We start from the raw sequence: 25,930 nt of genomic DNA, 5'->3' as shown, positions 1-25,930 counted from the left end.
GCTAGCCTACGTGATGAGTTTGCGAGGGATTTAGAGATCGTCCAAAATGTCCGGGATTCGGCTTTTGCGTTCTACAGTCGCCATTCATCAGGTTTACTGTGGCGAGCAGGACGAGGCTGACGGCCGCGGGAGAACAGCGCGAGGCCGGTGGCGTCATTACTGAGACGCGCCGGGTCTCGCATCTCTCACGGAGGAGCGGGAATTTTTCTTAGCAATGGTAAAACGCACATCAACCGATCACTTGTTTAGCGTTCATGTAAACACTACATTCACATTCACCAATCGGAATGAATTCAGTTAGATTGAAAGGTGTGCATGTAAACAATGAATGGCGACCGCAGAAAGCAAAAGCTGAATCCCGGACATTTTGAACGATCTCGCCCGCCGGACAAGTCCGGGGAAAGGAGGATGGTTACTTACTCAGCTTTCTCCTACTATTCAGCTTTCTCCACAGAACAAGAGCCTGCTAGCTTAGCTTCCAAAGAAAGAGGCTGACACTGTACATTCTGTGAGTGAGATCCCACCCTGTATGGGCGGGCTGAAAACATGCGGAACAACGCCTTCTACTGGCTGTAGTCTTTAGCCTCTGGACAGAAAATCCTCCGATGACGCAAAATGACGATTTTTGCGTCATCGGAGGATTTTTTCCAGACAAAAAATACATAAATCTCTTGTCTCAGGGGGATATGAGGGTGGAAAGCATGGTAATTTGAAAATACTACAGGTTTTCTACTAATACAAAGCTTAATGCTAAATCCTGAAGTAACCCTTTAAGTTTTGGGTAATAAAGGGGTAACAAGCAGATATACAACCTGCAAAGAACTTCGTAAGTAAACCGAAATTACGGTGTACGTTTCTGTAATTATAGTGTACCTCCGTGTAGGTATAAGGGAACAATATGTTAAGTTTTGGGTAATAAAGGGGTACAACCAGATATACCAGCAAATTATTTATAATGTAATTATTTTAAAACAGGTACCTATTCTGTTAATATATTCCAAGCAAAAATTGTACGTCTGTTGTATATAAAAGTTTTTATCACATTTCTGGCAAAACATGTTCTTGTGCAATGTAGTTACAGGGTAATTTTGACATCTGTGGGTTGTAAATTAAACTTATAAATATATATATATTATATATATTATATATTATATATATATATATATATATATATATATATATATATATATATATATATATATATACATATATATATATATATATATTAAAATATATATATATATGTATATATGGCTGCATGTAAGCACAGTATGATAAAAATTGAATTTATTGGCTTTTCTTACTAAACTACTTAACGTTAAGCCAAAAAAATTAGTTTCTGCTATGATTTTAATTTAGAACATACCATGTAGTACTTAGTACTTACCTTATCACATTGTATTGCAATGACACTTAAATGTCAGGGCAAATATACTGTGTAATTAAAACGTTTTTTTTTGTTTTGTTTTCTTAATAAGAGTACCTTTCTACGGTGGCCGAGAGAGCTCAACGCGCTGCAACTGAAGAAAACACATGCAAATTAAGAAAACATCTTCATCAGTTTCACAACACATGTGTGCTCCAAATACTCACAACACAACCAAATACAGAAACGCGCTGCAAAAGTTCACAACACAATACAGATACGCGCTGCACAAGTTCACAACACAAACAAATACAGAAACGCGCTGCAAATAGGACAGAACACAACGGAAATGTTTCCGGGGAACCCAATAAGTGACGGACGGACGATTGGGACGTGCTTATTGCTCGTGAGCATTACCTATGCCCTACTCTCTTAAAAGGGCAGACGGCAGAGCCCTTGAATTGGGCACTTTGGAGGGAGCGGGGCACTTGTGTGCCATGTTGATGAAGGGAGCAACCAGAGAATGTCTAAGCAACGAAAGACAACGTAATTTCCTCATTATTTTCACCTGGGATGTTCCCATGACAACGCAGCGCGTGTCCATCAGCTGAATAGCTGTTCTTACCAGAAATATAGTATTATTGCTGTTAACATAACTGTTGCAAATAAATATACATTTTATACAACAAAGTTTTTAAAATATGCGTTATATCTGTGTGTGAGTGTCTCAACTTTAAAACTTGCCGTCTCATATTTGGACCCTAGCTGCATTCTAACATTTCTTATGAAACTTATTTTAACATAACATGACAAAATGTGTACAATGTAACTGATGTATAGATTAATGTCTTTCCCTCGTGTTCTTTTTCTCTATCTTTATTTATTTATTTATTTATTTATTTTAGTCTTCAGCTCATTGTTCTTTTTAGTATTCTTATGACATTGAACATATTGTAAATACATTTTGTATATTGTATACAAAGTTGTATGTCATAAACGTGTCATCTCTGTATGTTTTGCAAAAAAATATATAAAAAAAATAAAAGTAGACAACAGTTCCGTTGTGTTCTGTCCTATTTGCAGCGCGTTTCTGTATTTGTTTGTGTTGTGAACTTTTGCAGCGCGTTTCTGTATTTGGTTGTGTTGTGAACTTTTGCAGCGCGTTTCTGTATTTGGTTGTGTTGTGAGTATTTGGAGCACACATGTGTTGTGAAACTGATGAAGATGTTTTCTTAATTTGCAGGTGTTTTTCTATTTTCATGTGTTTTCTTCAGTTGCAGCGCGTTGAGCTCTCTCGGCCACCATACCTTTCTCTATAATTACTGTGCAAATAGTGTTGTTTCGTATTGTTACATGGTAAGTAGTGTTTGTTACCCGTTTCAACTGTGTAGTTACAGTGTAAGTGTAACTCCTGCGGGCTGTAAATTAAAGTGGCGCTTGTTACCCCCTTGTTCTGTGTAGTTACAGGGTAAATACAACATTAAACCAGTATGCTGAAACAGACAAACCTAGCTTTACCATTAGCATTATCAACAAATTTCTAAATTAGTACTTGTAAAAGAACAGTAGCACAATTAAACCAAAAACATTTATTAAAACAAGTTTAACAATAAACAATCACAATGTTGAAATGACATCAACACTGTACAAACTGTAAACAGAACAGAAATAATCTTGAAATCACACTGTACAAAGTGTATAAATAACAATAATCGACAACAGTTGAACAGAGAAAACAAACAATTGGTTTAAACAAATTACAAAAACAAAACAAAAACAAACAAAAACAAAAAAAAAATGGCGAAACTTATTTTTTATAGCAGCTTATTTTCTTTTTTCATGTCCTCAATTTTCTTCCGAAGTTGGGCGCAATGATCATTTTCACGTTTAGCGCCATGTTGTTTAAACAGCAAATGCATTTGCGCCCAATTTTGCGCCCATGGGCGTTCTGGTCTGAAAATGAGGTGTGTTCAGGCACATTGTTGGCGTGTTGCTATTTTGAGGCAACTAAAATAGACTACGCCATTGACCAACTAAAACCTGCTTTAAAGTCTAAAGTAAATGGTGCAATATTGTTTTTGTTATTTAATGAGCGCATTCGGGACCATACGGGACCATACGGGACGACAATGCGCGTTTGCTTATCACACATGGATGCGCAGCAGCACACAACCCTTTTTATAATATGAAAAATTAAAGGATTAAAATGTAAAAGATTATTATTGAGTCTCTTGGACATAAATGAGGACCGATTACGAGACAAAGTGTCACGGTGTGACAAAAGCCAGATAAGGAGAGAGAGTAAAATCCTCTTGAAGGCAGTATTATTTGGAGACCTCTTGTGGATGGTCGTCTCATCACACCGCGAAATCTGTTGCCATGGCAGCGAGGCCAATTGCCTGATTGACAGCAGGTGAGGAGAATTACAGAGAGTGTTGTGAGAGGAACGCGCATTAAGATGGGGCTTTAAAAAGAGAGAGGAAACAGACTGTCGGGGCGGTTCTCCTCCCCGCCTGGGGGTTCTCCTCCCTGCCTGGTGGTTCTCCTCCCGTGAGATACTGTGTTCTGTCGGCGGGTTGTTTATATTTGAAGCTGGACTGTGAAGCAGGGCGAAGATTGAAGCCGAGAAATGGACATGAGAGAGTGAAGTTTTGTCAATGAGATCTAGGGGATATCGTCAACAGTGGGAAAGACGCAAAGTGATGAGTATTTGATCCGTTGTTTATATGCACTGACACTGAAGTGGTGTGGAAAGTCTGGAAAGCGTGTGGCACGAGTGAAGTATTACACCGAGTGAATTAATGATCTGTCTCCAACCTTTGTTCTTCCTGCACTGAATGTGACAATTACTACATCCGTTTGACTGTCTCTGAGAGAAGTGGAGCCCGTGTAGAGACGAGAGTCGATCTGGTGGGAGAAAGACCGGTGGGTGAGTGCTGGCCCGAATGCACGTGTGCGAGTGGAATGCAGTGCCTGAAGTGACGATTCACACGGTTTGTGTTATGGAGTGAAGTTTATCGTGTGGAGAAGTATTAATAGTCTGCTGTGCACTCGCTTCTATAGTCTTTCACCCGCTGTCTCTGAACGGGGTTCGTTACATCCAGCGTCCAACTTACCATTTGAGACAGTCCCACTCTGTGAATGCTGCCGATCCATTAATTCCTGTTACATTGTTGCAGCGTACAGTTGAACTGGAGCGTCTTGCTTAAAGCAATCTTCCTGTCTGGTGGTCTCCACATGTCCCGATCGAAAGCCGCTGCCCTGGTTGGAAAGGAGAGAAGGTAGTACAGATGAATGTTTCATCCACTGTTGAATGGTCAAATCCTGTTGCATTGTTGCAGTGTACAGCTGAACTGGAGCGTCTTGCTTAAAGCATCCTTCCCGTCTGGTGGTCTCCACACGTCCCTATCAAAAGCCGCTGTCTGGTTGGAACGAGAGAAGGTATTGCAGCTGAATGTTTCATTACTGTTGAATGGTCAAATCCTGTTGCATCGATACAGTGTACAGCTGAAGTGGAGTGTCTTGCTTAGAGCATCCTTTCCGTCTGGTGGTCTCCACATGCTTCATCGAAAGTCGCTGTCCTGTTCAGAAAAGGTATTTGAAATGAACGTTTGATATGCTGTTGAATAGTTAAACCCTGCTACCTGGTTACAGTGCACAGCCGAAGTGGAGTGTCCCGCTCAAGTGTCCTCTCCGTCTGGTGGTCTCCAAATGTCCCATTGAAGGCTTGTCCTGTTCAGAAAGAGAGAAGGTATTTCAATTGAACGTTCCATATGCTGTTGGGAAGTTAACTCCTGCTACCTGGTTACAGTGCACAGCCGAAGTGGAGTGTCCCGCTCAAGTGTCCTCTCCGTCTGGTGGTCTCCAAATGTCCCATTGAAGGCTTGTCCTGTTCAGAACGAGAGAAGGTATTTCAATTGAACGTTCCATATGCTGATGGGAAGTTAACTCCTGCTACCTGGTTACAGTGCACAGCCGAAGTGGAGTGTCCCGCTCAAGTGTCCTCTCCGTCTGGTGGTCTCCAAATGTCCTATTGAAGGCTTGTCCTGTTCAGAACGAGAGAAGGTATTTCAATTGAACGTTCCATATGCTGTTGGGAAGTTAAATCCTGTTACCTGGTTACAGTGTACAGTCAAGTGGAGTGTCTCCCTCAAAGCGTCTTCTCCGCCTGGTGGTCCCCACCTGTCCCTACTGAAAGCCTCCGCCCTGTTCAGAAAGAGAGAAGGTATTTCAATTGAACGTTCCATATGCTGTTGGGAAGTTAAATCCTGTTACCTGGTTACAGTGTACAGTCAAGTGGAGTGTCTCCCTCAAAGCGTCTTCTCCGCCTGGTGGTCCCCACCTGTCCCCACTGAAAGCCTCCGCCCTGCTCAGAAAGAGAGAAGGTATTTCAATTGAACGTTCCATATGCTGTTGGGAAGTTAAATCCTGTTACCTGGTTGCAGTGTACAGTCAAGTGGAGTGTCTCCCTCAAGCGTCTTCTCCGCCTGGTGGTCCCCACCTGTCCCCACTGAAAGCCTCCGCCCTGTTCAGAAGGAGAGAAGGTATCACTGTTGAGCGTCGCATCTTGTTGAACCATTGAACCCTGTTGTATTGTTGCAGGGCACAGTCAAAGTGAAGTGTCCTCTTGCCGGGTGGCCTTCCGTGCCCGTGTTGCAAATTGTTGCTGCTGTTCGGAAGGAAGGAGAATAGCCGCGGCACGTGGCTCAATCAAAGTGTCGTCTTGCTGTCCACGGTCCCCTCCTGGCCCGGCCTGCTCGCCACCTGCGCCCCTGTGACCCGTCTGAATTGAGGATCCCCGTCCTCTGGATACTTACCTCTGGGCAGCCTCCGGCACTCGTTCCATCCTCACCACGAGTATTTACCTGGTTCCAGTCCGAATGGGGTCCGAGTAGCCAAGACGTCCTTGTGAGCCCTGTAAAGAGTACTTACCCAGTGACCTACCTGGATGGTGTGTGTTCTCCTTGATTCCTCTCCGACGAGCCGCAGGGTGTTCACGAACGTCCATCTCGCTCCGGTCCAGGGGCCCATCGAATTGCTTCTGGCGACAAGAAGGAAGATTTTAATTAGGACTTTTCAAATTATCTGCTTTTAACTCAATAAAGAAATTGTTATTCCTTTATCCTCTGTCTGCTGTTTGGTTCCTTGACACGCTCCTCGAGGCGGTACCCGGTCTCCAGGGGTGGGTGCAGTCTGGCTTGGCCCACCCCGACCTGTGACAAAAGCACAAGAACATATTTTGCCAGAAATGTGATAAAAACTTTTATATACAACAGACGTACAATTTTTGCCTGGAATATATTAACAGAATAGGTACCTGTTAGTTTTAAAATAATTACATTATAAATAATTTGCTTGTATATCTGCTTGTTACCCCTTTATTACCCAAAACTTAATTATTGTTCCCTTATACCTACACGGAAGTACACTATAATTACAGAAACGTACACCGTAATTTCGGTTTACTTACGAAGTTCTTTGCAGGTTGTATATCTGCTTGTTACCCCTTTATTACCCAAAACTTAACATATTGTTCCCTTATACCTACACGGAGGTACACTATAATTACAGAAACGTACACCGTAATTTCGGTTTACGTACCCAGTTGTTTGCGGGTCGTAATATAAAGTGTTACCAGAAAATCTTATATCATATTTACCTTTAAGGTCTTTAGAAACTTTGAACTAAACATTGATATTGTGTAGTTTGTGATCCTCCATCAACAGCTGCAGTTTCTCTCAGCTGTATCAGTGCAGTCACTGTGACGTCTGACTGACAGAGGTTTTTGTACGACTCTTTATCACTGTGTGAACACATAACCACTGTGATAACTCTGACAGTAATAATCTCCTGTATCTTCAGTCTGGACTCCACTGATGGTCAGAGTAAAATCTCGTCCAGTATTTGCTCTTCCACTGCCACTGAATCTAGATGGAGTTCCAGTATAAAGGCTGCTTATATAATAAATCAGGAGTTTAGGAGCTTCTCCAGGTTTCTGCTGATACCAGTGTAACTCGTTGCTGTATATTCCTACATCTATATTACACTCTATTGTTGCTGTTTGACTCAGTTGGACAGTTTTAACTTCAGGTTGAGTCAGAGTCACTCCTCTGGATTCTGAAGAAGAGAAAAGAAAAACTATTAGTGTTTAAAACTAATATCATCATATACTTTTACAAAAAACACCAAAACCAGAGTCAGTTTTTACGTCTTACCTTGAATAAACAGTGCAATGGTCCAGATGAAGATGTTGATTGTGTTCATTGCTGTAGTTTAGTCTTGTGTGATGATGAAGAGTGTGTTCTGTTCTGCTCTCAGTCATGAAGTGTTAAACTCACAGCACTATAAACACTCTCAGAGCACTGAAGCATGTGCTGACAATGCAAAGTGACTCTCTCTATTTAAATCATTATCCTGAAGACTGTAGATCAGTCACAAACACATTATCAAACAACTTCCTCATGTTGAGAAATGCCAAGCTATTATACACACATTTCTGAAGAGTCTATTGACAGAATCAAACATATTATTGATTCAATCATTATTAATATTTATTACATGGCTTGGTTGATTTCTAATGTAGAATGTGGTCTGTTATTTCTTGATAAAAAAACAGCTGCAAAGTATAACACACTGTTGCCATGAAAAACAGAGCGTTGCTATGGATGCAGGATTTTAACTGTACATTCACACCGCTGCCGGCGAGAGCAGCAAAATTTGCTCTCGCCGCCCTGCCAACGACACCGGAGAAAGATTCGGGGACACTCTGATGCTCTGACGTAGATCGAAGGCCTGATCTTTTTAAACCAATGTTTACAGGATTGCGTTCTCTGGAATCCTCTCAGGCGCAGATGATTTCTACATTCTGATTGGTTACCGCCGAACCGTGTCAAAGCTTATTACCATAAAGTTGAACTGACTTAAACTCTTTTCGCCGCTCTCAACGTCCAAGACACGCTGCGCCCTCGCCAGACCTCGCCGCCGGCTCTCATTGAAAATGAATGACTTCCGGACACTTTGACGCTCTTGCGGCGGTGTGAACGCACAGCCCTTCAGGCTCCGCTTCACGTCGGGGTCCAGATCAGCCTGTCGGTGTTATATTTGCTATAACCACCGCCTCGCTCTACATTATCCCTCACTTAAATTGCACTTATTTAACATCTGACGAGGAAACTATTGATTTGAAGACATTAATATTAAATATTGATATATTAATTATATTAAGTTGCTGTGAAACATTGAATTTTCATATAGCTACTGTACCAGTCGTGCTTCATTACGCACACATACTTCTCAAGATTTGTTAACCCTCTGAGGTCTGAGCTGTTTTCTGGGCCCTGGAGGTGTTCTGACATGCTCTGACATTTCTGGTTATTTCTGTTACTTGTGACATTTTCATGGCTAAAGTCTAATTACACTGTATTCAGCACAAACTCTGCTACGATAATATATCAGCAGCATGTATGTAAAAGTTTGTAGTTTTGAGATAATGACATTTATGCGTGGTTTGTGAAAATACAAAAAAAAAATTATCACTGAAATAAGGCCATGAAACCCATACTGATTATTTCTTCACAAGACTTTTGAAAATTGTATCACGTAGCCTAGAATATTTGCTCTAAAACTATGTGGAAATCACCCTGACTGCTCATTCAGATAAGACAATATATTGATTTAAAAATTTTACGACGGGTTTTGTGTGAGAAAGCTCTATGCGGAAGGTCATTAATATGTAAGCTTTTCACACCTAAGACAAAGACCCTCCCCTAACGGCCCTATTAGGAGCTATCAGGCCCTGCCATTCTGAGCAACCTTGCACAATACTGTAAATGAGGAGATTTAAAAAAGAATGGCTTTTAAATTGTTTGGATTTATTTACAACACAACATAATCCAAAGATACACAACAAATGCCAAAAAAGCACTTATTGAAAACACTGATCCAAAGACAGAGACCTTTGTGCCATTCCTAAAAACATTGTACATACCTTTCATTTCCAGGGTGTTTGATTTTCACTTTACCATGTTCATGTTCACTGAAGTCCTCAGTGGCATCTGGGCCCTGAAAAAAAAAAAGTGAACATACTGATATCAAGAGAAAGGCCTGCACGATTTTGGGAATAAATTTTAGATTTTTCTGGTTAAAATTGCTTTTTAAAATTCACAGAATACACACACACACACACACACACACACACAAATGTTTCCAACAATATATAATATATAATGAACACCATGTTTGTTGTGCCTTGTAGGCATAAGCTATGCGCAGTGCTGGATAAAATAACAATAACCTGTAGCAGTATAAATCTTCCAAAAGATTTCAGTAACAACTAAGCTAGAGAAAAATATATTGATTATCATGTTACTTCAAATGTTTCCATTCGTTATGATGATATGAAATGAGATAATAGTAAAAACATGAAGCCGTTTGCTTTTCAAACGCGATCGCGCTGCAAAATATGATACATTCAAACGCGATTGCGCTGCAAAATATGATACATTCAAACGCGATCGCGCTGCAAAATATGATGCATTCAAACGCGATTGCGCTGCAAAATATGATACATTCAAACGCGATCGCGCTGCAAAATATGATACATTCAAGCGCGATCGCGCTCAAATATAAAACATTCTGGTTATCATATACATATCTACGTTTGAGCAGATATCCACAAACACAGTAACAGTAAACACGGGTCTAAATATTATAATATTCACCATATATCTAGCAACAGTTCAACTGCAATGTGAAATTTATGCAACAATAGCAAACTAATATGTAAGAATTTCTTACCTTACATCTTTCTTGTCTTCAAATCGCGTTCTTCTTCTTCTGATGTAAATCCAATGTAAGCTCAGGCGCGTCTAAAAGCAGAGACTTGTAAAGTGTTTTGGTGTTTTGTTTTTGAGGTAGGCCTAATGAGCGCGATCGCGTTCCATGTGAAGATTTGCATGTGAATATCTTTTGCGCGAGTAGGCGTGGTAAATTAAAAAAATAATGAGCAAGCGTTTGAGAAGCTGGACATCTTGTTGGTTTTATACAAATTACTTAAACAGAGAATATTTGTTTTCAGTTTGAATCCGATCATTTAAAAGTACACACTTAAATGTTTATAAAGGTATATGGTTTATAAATGTGTGACAAGTATTCGCTGAGTTTTGTTTCAGTTTATAGACGTGCTCAAGAAAAAAAAGTTCACCGCGACGGAGAGGCAGAACGCACACCCTGTTTATTTTCTTTATTTTACAAAAGCACAATGTTTTGATTTGATTGTAAGTGGACACATACAAAAGGAGAAATATCACAGATTCTTTTTTTATATTTCTTTTTTCTGTATGACCATAAATGACGGAGTAATTTAAGTTTATTGTGCTACAATGTGGAGAAAATCCAGCAAAACGCGCCGGCGCGTTTGTCGACCTCAGAGGGTTAAACATCGTTTTCATGACAGCATTGCTTTAACTGTGTACAAACATCTGAGAAACATTTGTTAAAAAAAGTGCAGATTCGCTCATAACCAAATGCAACATAGACGTTTCCTAAATGTGTGTTTAATATTTGACAGGGGACATTTGACAGACGTACAGTATGACAGATGAAACTGTTAAAAATACATCTTCCAGATGAAAACACTTCAGATAGCTGTGTGTGTGTTGAATGTGTGCTATAATGTCATCCATTTGGCCTAAGCTTTTGTCAACACTTTACATTACACACATAAATGCTTATTTTACTAATTTACATAAAGATTTACATAACTGAAGATCATTTAGATTGTATTTGTCTCTGATTTAGTAGCCTTTTGATCACATAAATGACAGATCTAACATTAAATCTTGTTTTGGATGTTACAGTGACCGATGAACACACACAGCCTTAGATGCAGCAATCAAAGGTTTTGAGTCAGTATACTTATAATTATTAGTAAAATAATTATTAAAAAAACATATATTTGTTGTCATTTTAACCAGAGTTATTACAGCAGTTTTTGATTCTTGATTTCTGATCACTTGTTGCAGAGCTTTTGTGGTGAAGAGCCTAAAAAACAAAAAAACTTAAATAGAAATATAAAGTATAATGATTTTGTAACGACTAATGCAACAGATAATGACTATGTAAATGGTGTAATTAAAATGAGTGATGTATTCTGTTTGAACATTTCTGTAGGGTCTGAAATGTCCGCAGACAGGAGTGAGCTAGGCTGTAGACCCACCAAACATTTGCTCAACACCGGCGCTTTATAAATACAATGATTATCCTGTTTTTTACTCTCAGTGTCACTTTCATTAAAAAAGAAGTCATGAAAAACCTAAACAAGTGTGTGTGTGAGAAAGACACGAGTTTAACTTTAACAATGGGTTTATTTGTCCATTTTTGTTACAACAGGGTCCCATTCGCTTCTTTTTAAATTATTTTGATGCAGATTTAATTATTTTGCCCTTTTGCCAGAAAGAGACTTTAGAATATTAAAGAATATAATATTTCCATCAAACTGAACAATGATAAGAAGACAACAGTGTCAGTGAAGATGCTCGAGATGAAATATAAGACATCTGATGAGTGAAGAAAATAAAGAAAAGTAAATATCAGAATATTTATGTGCCATTTACAGTTAAACTGTGTGGAAAAGTATGAAAATATAATTTATTTGTGTGTGTTTAGGATGCATGAAATACTATCTTAAAATAGCCTTGGCAAGACTAAGGATTTGGCATTTATTCCAAAAATATAAACCATTTAATTTCCATGACAGAATATTAAAAATTATATTATTAATTTAAGCTATTTAATGACACTGTGGTGATGACACTGATTTGCTTCATCAGCAAAATGACATAATTGTTAATGTTGTATGAAAAGGAGATGAATGTCAGTAATTCTGTAGTCTTCTACAGAAACATTAGACTTTATTTGATGGTTTGTAACCCCAGTATATCTCCAGAAACTAGAGAAGTAGTGTATTCCAGTAACATGAAGCTCCTGTGAGGACGCTGAACATCTGCTGATGGAGCTGCTATATTCTGAGAGGAACACAATCACCCTGATCATGCAAATATGAGTTTCTCTGTCCGACACTTTATCCTCTGATGTGAGTCAGAAGAGTTGGACCAATGGAGAGATGAGGTTTGTTCATATTCATCAGTTTATAATGAAACACTGTCAGGGTCTGAACCTCTGGACTGCTGAGATCGTCTTTGACTCGGTTAGAGAGTAAGAGCTCGAAGAGTTCAATCCACAAAACTATTAATGATACACTGGATTAGGGCTGGATGATTAATCGGAAAGTAATCGAAACCGAAATTCAGAGCCTATAACCGACGTAATTTTACCAAGTCGGTTATTTCGGTTTTTTAATCCTATTAATATTTCCGCCCACTGTGTGTTAATGTACTTTCCCCTTAAAACATATTACCGCGTGTGTAGTCACGTGACTCCGCCCCGTCCCTTAGCTCTGAACGCGCGTCTATTTCGCTTCAAACTCGCTTACGCGCGTCCTATTCGCTTTGGACGCGCGAATGGATTCAAAATGTTTAAGCGTAGAACTAGACGCAATAGACGCGAATTTGAATGTGTGTGTGTGTCAGAGAGAGAGAGAGAGAGGCACAGACGCGATCTAACAGTGGAAACATAAAAACATCATTCGTCATTATAACATCAACGTCAATTTGTTCATACAGGACATCATTAAAACTGCAAAGTGTTTAGCCTACTTATATTTGTGTAAAACATAGTGCTTTTGTCAAACTGTAAACTCTTGTCAAACTGTAACCTACAACTGTCACCCAACCAAAATCACACACACACACACTGTGTACATTTTTTTTATAAAAATATCAAATGATCTCATCTTTTTGGACATTCATCATATTGCATTGGTTTTCATTTCTTGTCCTAAAACAGAGCACTAATCTTTTTATTTTTAAGTAACACATTCTACATTGATTAAAAAATAAAATCAAATTTGTTTTTAATGGTAGTATTATTTTATACAGAAATAAATTATTTATAATTCAGATGAGAAGTTAAAAGTTAATTTAAATTTTAAGGAAACAAATATATTGATCTGAAATATAGCTAATTAACTTTAAATTCATTCAGGTTACCAAACAAATCTCAAGGTCTTTTGAATAAAGGGTGGCAGTCTTTCATTATCCAACTGTTGTTGTGGACTATACTGGAGAAGTATTTGTTCTCCATTTGAGTGAGATGTTTTTATGTGGCTAATTGAGCAAAGTGCTTCCATATATTTTATTACTAGTAGTATTAGTTCAAGAATAAAATAAAGATATCGGATTGATATCGGTATCGGCAAATAGCCAAAGCTGCGGTATCGGTATCGTATCATATCGGAAGTGAAAAAGTGGTATCGGGACATCCCTAAATCTTTCATTAGATAACCGTGAACGTATTTACAGTATAAGCCTTGCCAGTGACATAGGAATTTTTTTTTTAAATAATCGTTCAATAATCGTAATCGAGGTAATTTGTTTGATTAATTGATGATTTTAGCCAAAATCGTCCAGCCCTACGCTGGATTCATCAAACAGGTCACGTCTGTGAGCAGTTGTGTTTGTATGAATGTATGAGTCTGAAACTATGACAAATTATGCAAAATAGACATAAATAGAACAATCCTTTTGTTATATTGCTAGAGGTATTAAACATTTCCCATCCTAAACATAAATGAATAATAAACAATCAACGATCATGTGAAATTCACTGGCCCTTTTCCACAAATATCATGTAGTGTGTCAAAATAATCTTAATCTGGTAACAGAAAAAGTTAATTTAAACATTAAAGGGCACCTATTATGCCCCTTTTTACAAGATGTAATATTGGTCTTGGGTGTCCCCAGAATGCATTTGTGAAGTTTCAGCACAAAATACCCCACAGTTAATTTATTATAACCATTTGAAAATGTCATTTTTGGGGCCTGTTTTAAAAAGAGCTGTTTTGGTCTATACCACCTTAAATGTAAATGAGCTGCATATCCCGTTCCCGTTCTATCACCTGAGGGACGGGGGGAAAAGCGTAGAGCGGACAGCGCGGCCACGTTCGGGACAGCGCGCTCTTGTTCTTGGAAAAGAACGCGGGGCAGTGAGCGTTTTCGTGGGACGCGAATAGGTCCACCTCCGCTCTGCCGAATCTCTCCCACAACAGCTGGACTGTTTGCGGGTGTAGAGACCATTCGCCCGTGGGAATGTTGTTCCTGGACAGTCTGTCTGGACCCAAATTCTGGAGCCCAGGCACATGCACTGCTCTCAGCGAGCGCAAGTTGTGCTGAGCCCATATCAGGAGGCGCTCTGCCAACCTGTACAAGTCTCGGGATCTGAGACCGCCCTGGCGATTTATGTAGGACACCACAGACATGTTGTCTGAACGGACTAAGACGTGTTGGTCCTTGATTCGGGGACGAAAGCGCGTCAGCGTGTTGTCCACTGCCAACATTTCCAGGCAGTTGATATGTTGGGGCTTCTCTCGTTCTGACCACAGGCCGAAGAACGATCTGCCCTCGAGCAGCGCTCCCCATCCCGAGGTGGAGGCGTCTATCGACACCACCATTACTCTCGAGGAAGTCCCCAGGCTTACACCTGATTGGTACCAGTCGCTCGTTATCCAAGGTTTCAGAGCTGTCACACAGCTCTGATTGACCTTGAGACGCAGCCGACCGGACGCCCACGCTCCGCGCGGTACTCTCGCTTTCAGCCAGAACTGCAGAGGGCGCATGCGGAGCAGGCCCAGCTGCAGAACTGTTGATGCTGAGGCCATGAGACCTAGCATCCTCTGAAATTTCCTGAGCGGGGTCGTCGCGCCGCAGCGGAAAAAGCTCGCTGCGTGCTGAATATCTAGCACGCGCTGCGGTGACAGCCGTGCCGTCATGGACTGTGAGTCCCGAACTGTACCTGGAAACGAAATCGTTTGACTGGGGTTCAGCGAAACTTCGTCCAATTGATTCTGATACCTGTGCTCCATGAGCTCTGACCGTTATTGAGCCAGAATCAGCCAGTCGTCCAAATAGTTCAGCACTCGCATGCCTCTGAGTCTGAGGGAGCGAGCGCTGCATCCATGCACCCCGTAAATGTACGAGGTGCCAGGGATAAGCCGAATGGCAGGACTGTATACTGGTATGTCTGGCCCTCGAAGGCGAATCTCAAGTATCGCCTGTGATGTGACGCTATCTGTATTTGAAAATACGCGTCCTTCAGATCTATCGACATGAACCAGTCTCCTCGGCGAATATGCGCGAGAATTTTCCTGGTCGTGAGCATTTTGAAACTGCGTTTCGTTAATGCTTTGTTCAGCTGCCTTAGATCCAGTATGGGTCTGAAAACACCGTCTTTCTTGGGAACCAGAAAGTATCTGCTGTATAGCCCCCCTTTGCTTTGAGCTTGAGATAAAGGCTCTATAGCCCCTTTGCTCGTTAGTTTTGATATTTCGGCGTGAAGTAGGTGTGCTACTTCTGAATTCACCGTAGTTTCGACGCGCGCTGTGAAGCGGCGAGGGCATCGACAAAACTGTAGCGAGTAGCCTCTCTTTATAATGTCTAGCACCCATTCCGAAACCCCTGGAAGCGCTGACCATGCTTCTGCATGGATGGCTAAGGGTTGGATGCGAAGCGCGCTCTGTTCGCTGGGTGACAGAAGTGCTTCGGTGTGCTGTAACATAGGCGTCACGCCTGTGACGCTCGAGGCGGGGAGCGCGCTGATCACAGCGGGCAGAGCGCTCGTCCTCGACCCTACTACAGTGCTTAACCGAGCGAGGGAGGGCTGAGCGAGTCTCGTGGGACTCATGATGTCTGTGAGTAAGTGTGGGCGGGAAGCGGGCACATTTGCTGCTTTGAGCGCGCTGTCTGCCTGAGCAGAGCGAGCGTGCACAGGTTTCGTTTTTACAGAAACCCTGTGACATGTGTGACATAGTGTTTGTGGGCACTGGGAAGTGAGCACATTTACTATGTTGGGTGCGCGATCGACCTGAGTCGATTTTATAGGCGGGAGCCCTGTGAAGGGCTGTGTTTGGCATCAGTACTACATTTATAGCACCATCGGCTGTGGCCGGGACACCAGAAAATACATCCCTATGGGATTTTTCTGGGTAGCCGTAAAAAGGTTTTTGCAGAATAAACATCTGCAGTCGCCTCTCATGTATTTGACGGCATACATTTTCCTGCTTGCAGATGCGGGAATCGAACCCGGGTCTCCGTGCGCGAAAGCCTGAGAATCTACCACTGGGCTACAGGGGAAGACACATTGGTTTTCTGTTATAGTGTTTGTGGCACCAGGCATCGGACACGTTTACTATGTTGTGTGCGCGATCGACCTGAGTCGATTTTATGAGCGCGAGCCCTGTTTTTGTGAAGGGCTGTGCTTGTGTGTAGGGATGGGCACTAGGCAGTGGGCATCTTTCTACACGTATAGCACCATCGGCCGTGGCCGGGACACCAGACGATACATCCCGTGGGATTTATCTGGGTAGCTGTAAAAGGCTTTTGTGTGCAGGCAAGCGGGCAGCTGTGCACTGCAAAATACACTGGAACAGTCATATTTCTTGGGACTGAACGAGCGGCTAGTCGAGCGCGGGCTGTACCACGTGCTCGTCGGCTGCAAACACATCTGCAGCTGCCTCTCAGGGAACTGACAGAGTGATTTGCATTTGGCAGCATAAAATATTTTCTGCTGGTTGACCCGGGATTCAATCACGGGTCCTTTCGCGCGAAAGCCTAGGAATCTACCACTGGGCCACAGTGAAGATACATAGACATTCAGATAGACATTCAGGCATAAATATATGCGGCTGGACCGGGAATCGAACTCCGGTCTCCCGTGCGAAAAAAACTATAATTCCACCACTGAGCCACAGGGGGATAAAGGCTTTAGATGCGTTGAGCGTCAACGTTCTTCGGCGTTTGCTGGCAGGCGTGCGCTTGCTGCAAATGACATTTCCAGTCGCCGACAGGGAACTGAGAAATGTAAGAAAAAAGAGGCCAGTACACTACGAACACTCTTTTCTCCTTTCGCCGGTGAATGACGCGCAGAGGCAGGGTAGTTTTTCTTGTAACGTAAAGAAAAACTAACCCCGACCGTCCGCTTCCAGGAGGAGCAGCCTCGGAGAAGGATACCAGGTGAGTCTCAGAGTCACCATAGGCAATCGGCTCGGAGTGAGGGCGGTCGCCGTCAGCGAGCGCGAGAGCTGCGAGATCCTCTAGGAAAGGGGGGCGACTTGAAAAAGTCGAAAAAGTTTTAGTGTAAAAGGTACATACATAATACACATAATACACAGAATATATAGAAAGGATATAGGCGCCGGATAGCACAGCAGGTACGGCAGTCGAAGGCGGCGTTGGCCAGCGGCTTCAAGTGGCTCGTCCCGCTGAAGTGCTTTCTCAGACGACGCGTTGCTTCTCTCGTGATCCAGCGATGCGTGAGCTTCGCTGAAGAGATGAAAAATCAAGTGAATCAGCCTTTTCGAGCTACCTTTATAGGGCTAAGCCACGCCCGTTTCGGCGGGAATTGGCCTGACGTCACTTCAGGCCTCGCTCGATAGGCTTATGCAGTTTCCGCAGAGCAGCCAATGAGCGAGCGAGCCGTCTCGCCCATAGCTGTGTGCTGCTGCAATGCGCTTTACATTACTTCAAAATTAAGGATAATTTTTTGCTTCAGTATTTCGTGAAAAAGAGTTTTTCCCATAGCGTTTTTACAAAAACGCAGTACGAGAGAAGTCTCGTAAGAGAACTGTCTGACGTTGTTTGTTTCAACATCCTATGACGACGACAATAAATAGCTTTAGACGCATTTGTTGTTGAACTGGCTGACATCGATTGAAATGACTATTTGCTCAAAAATCATAAAATACACTTACTTTCTGGAGGTGACGTTGGATCACGAACTGTAGGCAACGATCCACACTTGAGGATTAACTTCCTCGTTCACTAAACAGTCAGAAAATGATTCTCGTATTTAGGAAGTGGGACCCAGAAAAAAAAAGTTTTTTGAATTTAGTTTTTTTCCATGTCATCACACTGTTTAGAGCACAATAAACAAATGGTAAAAAAAACATTTTTGAAAAATAATATTTTATTCATACGTTATGCTATGTCCTCTGTAGTGGACGCCAGGACTAAGTTGTTTAAAAAATAAAATGACATGAAATTATATGTATAGGCAAAAACAATGGGATTTTTTTTTCAATCACCAATAAATTTGGGGGTTTCAGGATTTTTTCAACCAAAATTTGTATTAAGATTATTCTCAACTATGTTATGAAAGAAATAACGGAATGAATTGATACACCATTTTACTTTATGCAATATGTGGGTAAAATGTCCATAAATTAATATTCCCATTCAATGCAATGTATCTATAAACTGTATCTAATTTGCACCTTAATGTGTTCTTGGAGCAACATTTAATGAAAAAAGAAATGTAATAATTGGAGTAATAATTGGCAACATTTTAATAATAATATCTAATATTTCATAGGAATATTGATGTATAATTTATTTCCATATTCACTTGTTGTGTCTCACAAAATGCCTGATAAACATGATTTAAGTCCTGGTGTCCTCTACAGTGCACACGTTTGAAATCAATGCCCTGTTCTGTAACAGAAAGTATTTTTTTTATTTGAAACCCCTTAACATTTTCCTGAGATGTTGTTTTATGAAATACAATTTGAAAAGTAGTCCAATTTAAATTATAATTACAATATATTATCATATTTCCATAAGAATGATACATTTGATCACTAAATTAATGTCAGACATTTTTAAAGACCAAGGAAAAGTTGTTTTCATGGTGAAACCTCCAAACATTTCATATCTCTGGAAAGTCCTGAATGTGCTCTTTACAGGACACCCAGGTTGTGTCATGTGACATGTATGATGTCAGAGAAATTCACTAAAATATAATGTCCACTACAGTGGACAAAAGTCTATTCTTGGGTCCCAGGAGGTTAAGTGGTGCCTTTTCTTCATAAATAAAATCCATCCTCTGCGTTTTCAGTGGCTCTGATGTCAGTGAAGACTAGTATGTCCATTCTTACATCCCACAAGAGAACACCTACACTTCTTAGGAGACATTACACACCGGCTGTCGTTGAAACAATGGAGGATGGTGTACAGATCACCGAGGGCGGGGTCTATGCCAAAACCAGATGTCAATCAAATCACGTCGGTGGGGCTTAGCGCACTTCGACGTCACAGTGCGGGCAATCTAGAACAGGGCGTTCTGAGACAGTGCTTATGATTTATTGAGATAGTAAAAAAACTACTGGGTGGATTTTTATCATTCTAGGGTGGTTTTGCTCACACACTGCCAACACACATTTATGTTCAAACACCATGTAAAAGTGAATTTTGCATAATAGGTGACCTTTAATATAACAACAAGTGCATTATAGATTTCCATCAAAATCTTGATAAAATAACAGCAACTTGTGCAAATAAAAACTTAAAGGAGTCATAACCTAGTATTACCTTGGATACCTACTGCTGTATTATAGTCTTTCAGGCCCTTCTAAAAAAGAAAAGTGGAAAAAAAATAAACACAGAGCTCCTCAGACCCTTATTTCTGAAGGCATTATTGTCTCGCGAGATCTGATGCGATATTTTGGCTGTCGTGGACGGTCATTTTAATAATGCAAATGAGGGGCGCGTTGATTGGTGGCAGGAAGGAGGGGGGTTGACACCGCAGGTAACGCTTTAGCATATCATTCCAAAATGACATCATGGCGCAAGTTGTGAATGAACCCGACCTGGCCGCGACCGGCTTCCCGGCCAGTGTATAAGCGTTAGGCAATCAATATACAATAGCCGAATTCATGATGATCTCAGTCATTTGTTGTTTGCAAAGTAGCCATTCCCCATGTTTACCTCGAAGCTAATACTCCCGCCAGTGTTGTGCCTGAACGCGTTCATTGAACGATAGTTCATGAACTCGTTCATATTTTGGGCGAACGTGAACTGAACGTACCGCATTACTGCCTGATGAACGTTACTGTGAACTCGTTCATTCTGGTGTCTGTGAACGCCACGCTCTCTCAGTTTAACTTCGTTCAGTAGGATGCCAGATTACTATAAAGCCTTCCAGGCGAAAACCCACCTAAAACACACCGTAAACCGGCCTTAATATGTAGTGGAAAAAACACCCAATCTGGCAACACCAGCCACCAGTGTTCGACCTCTTGTTCGATCTCGTTCATCAAAATGAACAAATCTTTTTTCGAGTCATTTCGTTCATTTAAGGGGCTTTAAATGTTACTATTAACTGGCAAATTCCCCGAACACATCCACCTACGCAATCTTGATCATATTCTGAATTAAGAAATCATTATAATGCAGTCAAAAATCATTTACAGGGAACATAAATAATTACTTCACCTCGAGTCTTTCATGAACGACTCATCACTTACGTTACAAATCAAAACAAAAAGCAGCAAGGAGGTGTCGTATGATCATTTAAACGAGTTTTATGATAAGGTCGGTGAAGATGGAAACAAATCTGACGCATATCTTCAGTGTTAAAACTGATAAAATAATTGTCTGTGGTTCTATATGGGCTGTGGTAATCATTTTGAAAAATAATATCTCGCAGCAACATGGAAAAAAAGAACTATGAACTAGTTCATTTCTGGAACTGTGAACTTAGTTCAAAATTTTGAGTATATGAACTATGAACTGAACTAGTTCATTTTAAAATTTGTGAACTGAACTTTGAACTAGTTCATGTAGAAAGTGAACTTTCTCAACACTGCTAGCATACAATAGCCGCATTAGCAGTTAGCTGCTGTTTGTTACACACAGTAGAGCAATAAAAACACAGTCTTACCGTTTCAATTTCAGGCAAGTGTCTGATTGTTGGAATTGCACCTTTTTCCAAACAGAGCTTCGAGGCCAACTTCGCCTGATATTGCCCCAAATTTGTGAATGATTCCTGTGTGAAATGTTTAGCGCAGACTCCTAACGATAAGCCAGTTGAAAGGGTTGTTGGGACAGCGTCATTAAAAATGAATTTCATCCACTGGTCCCTGATAGTTTGGTCCGTTTTTGGTAGAGAAAACACATTTACATGTTGTTTGTGGCAGTCAACCACAGAGCAACTCACGTGTGCACTCGGTTTCTCCATCTTTCTCGACTGAACTGAATATGAGGGGGAGAGGGGCGGGCTTCCCGCGGCATAGGTCTGCGGTGTCCATATATGGTATATCCTGCCCCGTCTTGACGTCAAGTCGGGGCTGAAATTAAAATTTCGTATTTGAGTGCGCGTGCGCGTGCACGTGGGCTGGTTTATAAACCCTGGGGTAAACAAACGCTTCACTTTTAAATATCGGCTTCCCGGCCAGTGTATAATCGTTAGGCAATCATAACATACATTGATTCTCGTGGAAAAGTGAAAATTGCAGGTTATGACTCCTTTAAAAGCAAATCATGATTAATGTGTATATCTCTACTTGAAAATCAGAGACATAAGCTTGAACACACACAGCTTTTATGATTCGAGGCTCACAGTAACTCAGATTGTTTAGTGTATCGAGCACATGGACTGCGTCTGAAATCACATACTCTCTTGAGTTGGTACTTATTTAGTAATTACTTCACGACTACTAAAAAAGCATGCTCTATATAGTATGAGTGTGTGTAGTATGAATCTTAGCTGGACGTACTACATTTGTCAGGAACTGTCAAGGATCTGAAAGCGTACCCAGGCGCAGAATTGCTGTGCAGGGTTTATTAACAAGAATGTAGACAGGGCACTCATTGTGTGGCAATATCACTCTCCTTGTGTGGCACTCCACACACAAGGAGAGTGAGGTGAGAAACAGTTCGAACAGTAGGGCTGACGACACGATGACAGGCAAGGAGGATGACCACTGAAACCAGTCCTGGGTGACAACGGGCGTGCGGACTGCAGAAGAAGAGGCAGCACCAGCTGGGATGATGGTGAGGAAGACCAGGCAGGAACACAAGAACCAGAGGCTTGATGATCTCTGTAGCTCCAGTCTTGCTGCCAGGCAGTGAATGTCAGTGTTCAGGAAACCTCAGGATGCAGAGACAAACACAAGACTCAATGAACAAGACACAAGATAACACAGCAAGACAAGAGAGAAGATAATAGATTAATCAAGGACCAAACTAAAACCTGATGAAAATAACTATGGCTAGATAAAAAAAAAAAATCCCAAAAACTAGAAACAACTGGAACTTACAAAAAAAAAAAAAAATAAACAAAAGAACAAACTTGCAGGCAGATACTAGAGAAAAAAGTCTGAAGTAAAAATGAAATCAATCAAAAGATAAAAACAAAACTAAATAGCAACAAGGATACATTAGAACTAGTCAAACACTGGGCCAAGATCAGAGATAAACTGCAGACACAGGCAAGCGAACAGGAACACACCATAGGACACAACAAACCAGCAAACACATGAGGGAAATAGGCACAATATAAAGGGACCAGAGCACATGAGGGTCAGGTGAGCACAATTAGTGAAACGAGGACTAGACAAGGGGCCGTGGAAACTGGAAATGAGGAGGTGGGACATGACGAGCACATGGACAAAACAACCAAAGACAGAGTCATGTGCTCAGACACAAGACATACAATGGCTGCGTCCAAAACTGCATACTTCACTACTATATAGTAGGGCAGGGTTCACCAATCTCGGTCCTGGAGGGCCGCTGTCCTGCAGAGTTTAGCTCCAACCCCAATTAAACACACCTGAACCAGCTAATCAAGGTCTCACTAGGCATACTAGAAACTTTCAAACAGGTCTTTCTAAACTCTGCAGGACAGCGGCCCTCCAGGACCGAGATTGGTGAACCCTGTAGTAGGGGAAAAGCAGTAGGCGAGCGAATAAGTATCCGAATCCTTAGTATCCATAAAAGAGTAGGTGAGAATTACCTGGGTGACGTAATAATAGTAGTCATAGTAATAAACGTACTATTATTACTTATAATAGTAATAGTAGTGAAGTATGTGATTTCAGAGGAAAGGTGTACAGAACTCAGTTATGTAAAAGACACATGTTCTCTAGTATCTCATTTCTAAACTGCATGGCATGTGTCCTCTAGTGGTGAAGGATAGAAGTGCAATTAAAGTGATTAACTTGACTACAGTAATAATATAGATTATATTGTAGTGAAAAGTTTTACAGGAACAAGCACTACTCACATTTTCTCCACATTTTAGTCCAGTTTAGTAAGGGATATTAGATCATATCTTACATGTTTACTTACATCATAATAAATGAATAAAGTCTGTGAAAGGTTTGATATTGTGTAGTTTGTGATCCTCCATCAGCAGCTGCAGTTTCTCTCAGCTGTATCAGTGCAGTCACTGTGACGTCTGACTGACAGAGGTTTTTGTACAACTCTTTATCACTGTGTGAACCATCTAGTGCTGCCTGGATAGTGTAAACTCAGACAGTAATAATCTCCTGTATCTTCAGTCTGGACTCCACTGATGGTCAGAGTAAAATCACTGCCAGATCCACTGCCACTGAATCTAGATGGAGTTCCAGTATTACGGGTTGTTGCTGCATATATGAGGAGTTTAGGAGCTTCTCCAGGTTTCTGTGAGTACCAGGCTAAATAAACATTACCATACACATCACTGCTGGTTTTACAGTTTATTCTGACTTCTTCTCCTGGTTGAACTGCTGTTATTGATGGACTCTGAGTTACAGTATATTGTCCTCTACACTCTGAAAGAAAACACAAACAAAAATGAAAATGATATATATTATGATATACAGTATATGATAAATATATACATTTCACATTTTAAGATAATTAATAATCATTATAAAAACAAACTGTATTACACAGACCTTGAATAAACAGTGCAATGGTCCAGATGAAGATGTTGATTGTGTTCATTGCTGTAGTTTAGTCTTGTGTGATGATGAAGAGTGTGTTCTGTTCTGCTCTCAGTCATGAAGTGTTAAACTCACAGCACTATAAACACTCTCAGAGCACTGAAGCATGTGCTGACAATGCAAAGAAGTGGGCAGGATTTACAACAGCTTGTGCTGATAACAAACTCATATACACTAGAGTTACAGAATCATGACTTTATTTTGTATTTTTATTGTGACTCCTGAGACACTGAGGATGTGCAGATGAACGTCCATCTCTGTGTCCATATTCAGTCATGTGACCATCATCACTGCTACACTTCCACTAGATGAAGCGCCATCACTAAAGTAAGATCATGAATCATGAGTCTGTTCAGAAAGTATCAGGACTGATTGTGAATCTCTAATCAGAGTTCATGGTGTCACTCCATCTATCATGAAGCCTCATGTGTGTCTGAAATCATCAAATGGAGAAGAAACAGGCTGTTAAAGATGGAGACATATTAGAGCTTGTTCACGTTTCATGATCTTGTGTGGAGATTCATAACCAGTCCAGATACTTTTAGAACAGACCTTGAATATGAAAACATGCTTGACTGTGTAGAACATGCAAAATACCTTTTATATTTTCATTGTTGACACTTTCTATTGACTTTGGCTCTAATATTCAATAAACTCATTATTTGAAGAGATTTTCACTGAAGATTGAAGTCTGAAGCTGCAGGTTTTTCTGTGAATCATGATGATTGATCTGCATATGAAGAACAGAAGCATCATTATGAGAAACTCCACAACATCATCCGTGATCAAAGAGGTCAAAGGTCACCTCAGAGGTCACAGCTCATCAAATATATTTCTTTAAACAGTGTTATATCAGAAAGCATTTGGTCAAATCTGAATGAGTGAGTGTTGAGAAGAGCTGAGGATCTTCTAATATCAGTGTGTTGAAGTGTTGTTTCTCTCTCTCTGCTGGAGTGTGTGTTCACTCGAGTGGAATAGAGGTTTTTGTACGAGCGTTTCATTAGATTGTATCACTGTGGGTCACATTCGGTGGAGGAACTAAACTGGTGATCGGTAAGTCTGTTTAATTACATATTTAAACGGTATTAATAATGTAGATCATGCCTTATATATTTTCATAAATAACTGAAATAATGCCTTATATTTTTTCATAAATATTTGTAACCAAAGTTAAAATGTTTTATATTATTTGAAAATTCCTTGTTACGTCTAGAATTGGTTGTTTGTCATGAGTTTTAGTGTATTATAATTTTTTGGAGGTGTAACAATGAATAGATAATATTATAATGTGTTAAAACCTTGGTTACAATTATTGATGAGATCATACATGCATCATAATTTGTAAAACAATATATAATTAATACATTAAAAATGTTTTTTTTATTTTTATAATGCAATATGTATAAAGGCTTTAATTAAAGTGTTACTGATATTTTTGTATAATTATTTAATCTAAAACAATGATATTATTATAAGAATAGCATTATTCCTTAAAAAAAAAAAAAAAAAGAATGAAATAAGATTCTAAACATATTTCCACACTGTGTCTCGCTATGAGTTTAATCAGTTTATTACAGGTTTGTTTTTCCTTCATTTATTTCTACACTGAGTTCATATTTAGTTCATCTTTTATTGTAGAAATCATACATGGGAAAAAGAGATTTGACATCAGAATGTAAATGTTGCTA

General features: G+C 40.4%; 2 long non-coding RNA genes across 3 annotated transcripts in view; both read right to left on the bottom strand.

Annotated features, from left to right (window-relative positions):
- Nucleotides 1–5,459: 5,459 nt before the first annotated feature.
- The window catches only part of LOC311071477, a 62,829-nt gene continuing 42,358 nt past the window's right edge, over nucleotides 5,460–25,930 (bottom strand). The window contains exons 2-3 of one of the 2 annotated variants that reach the window (XR_014603861.1): nucleotides 5,802–7,483; nucleotides 5,460–5,732 (exon numbers count right to left, since the gene is read on the bottom strand). This is a non-coding gene — a long non-coding RNA (uncharacterized lncRNA). Of the gene's footprint in view, nucleotides 7,484–25,930 lie in introns of both variants that reach the window. The other variant, XR_014603862.1, reaches the window with a different exon arrangement.
- Nucleotides 18,425–24,299, bottom strand: LOC311071479. The gene is made up of 2 exons (XR_014603864.1): nucleotides 24,195–24,299; nucleotides 18,425–24,068 (listed from the first exon to the last, which is right to left on the bottom strand). It is a non-coding gene; the product is annotated as an uncharacterized lncRNA (long non-coding RNA).

The sequence above is a fragment of the Abramis brama genome, assembly GCF_963993115.1.
Source record: "Abramis brama genome assembly, chromosome: 20".
Classification (NCBI taxonomy): Eukaryota; Metazoa; Chordata; class Actinopteri; order Cypriniformes; family Leuciscidae; genus Abramis; species Abramis brama.
This window is presented reverse-complemented; position numbering and strand designations above follow the sequence as displayed.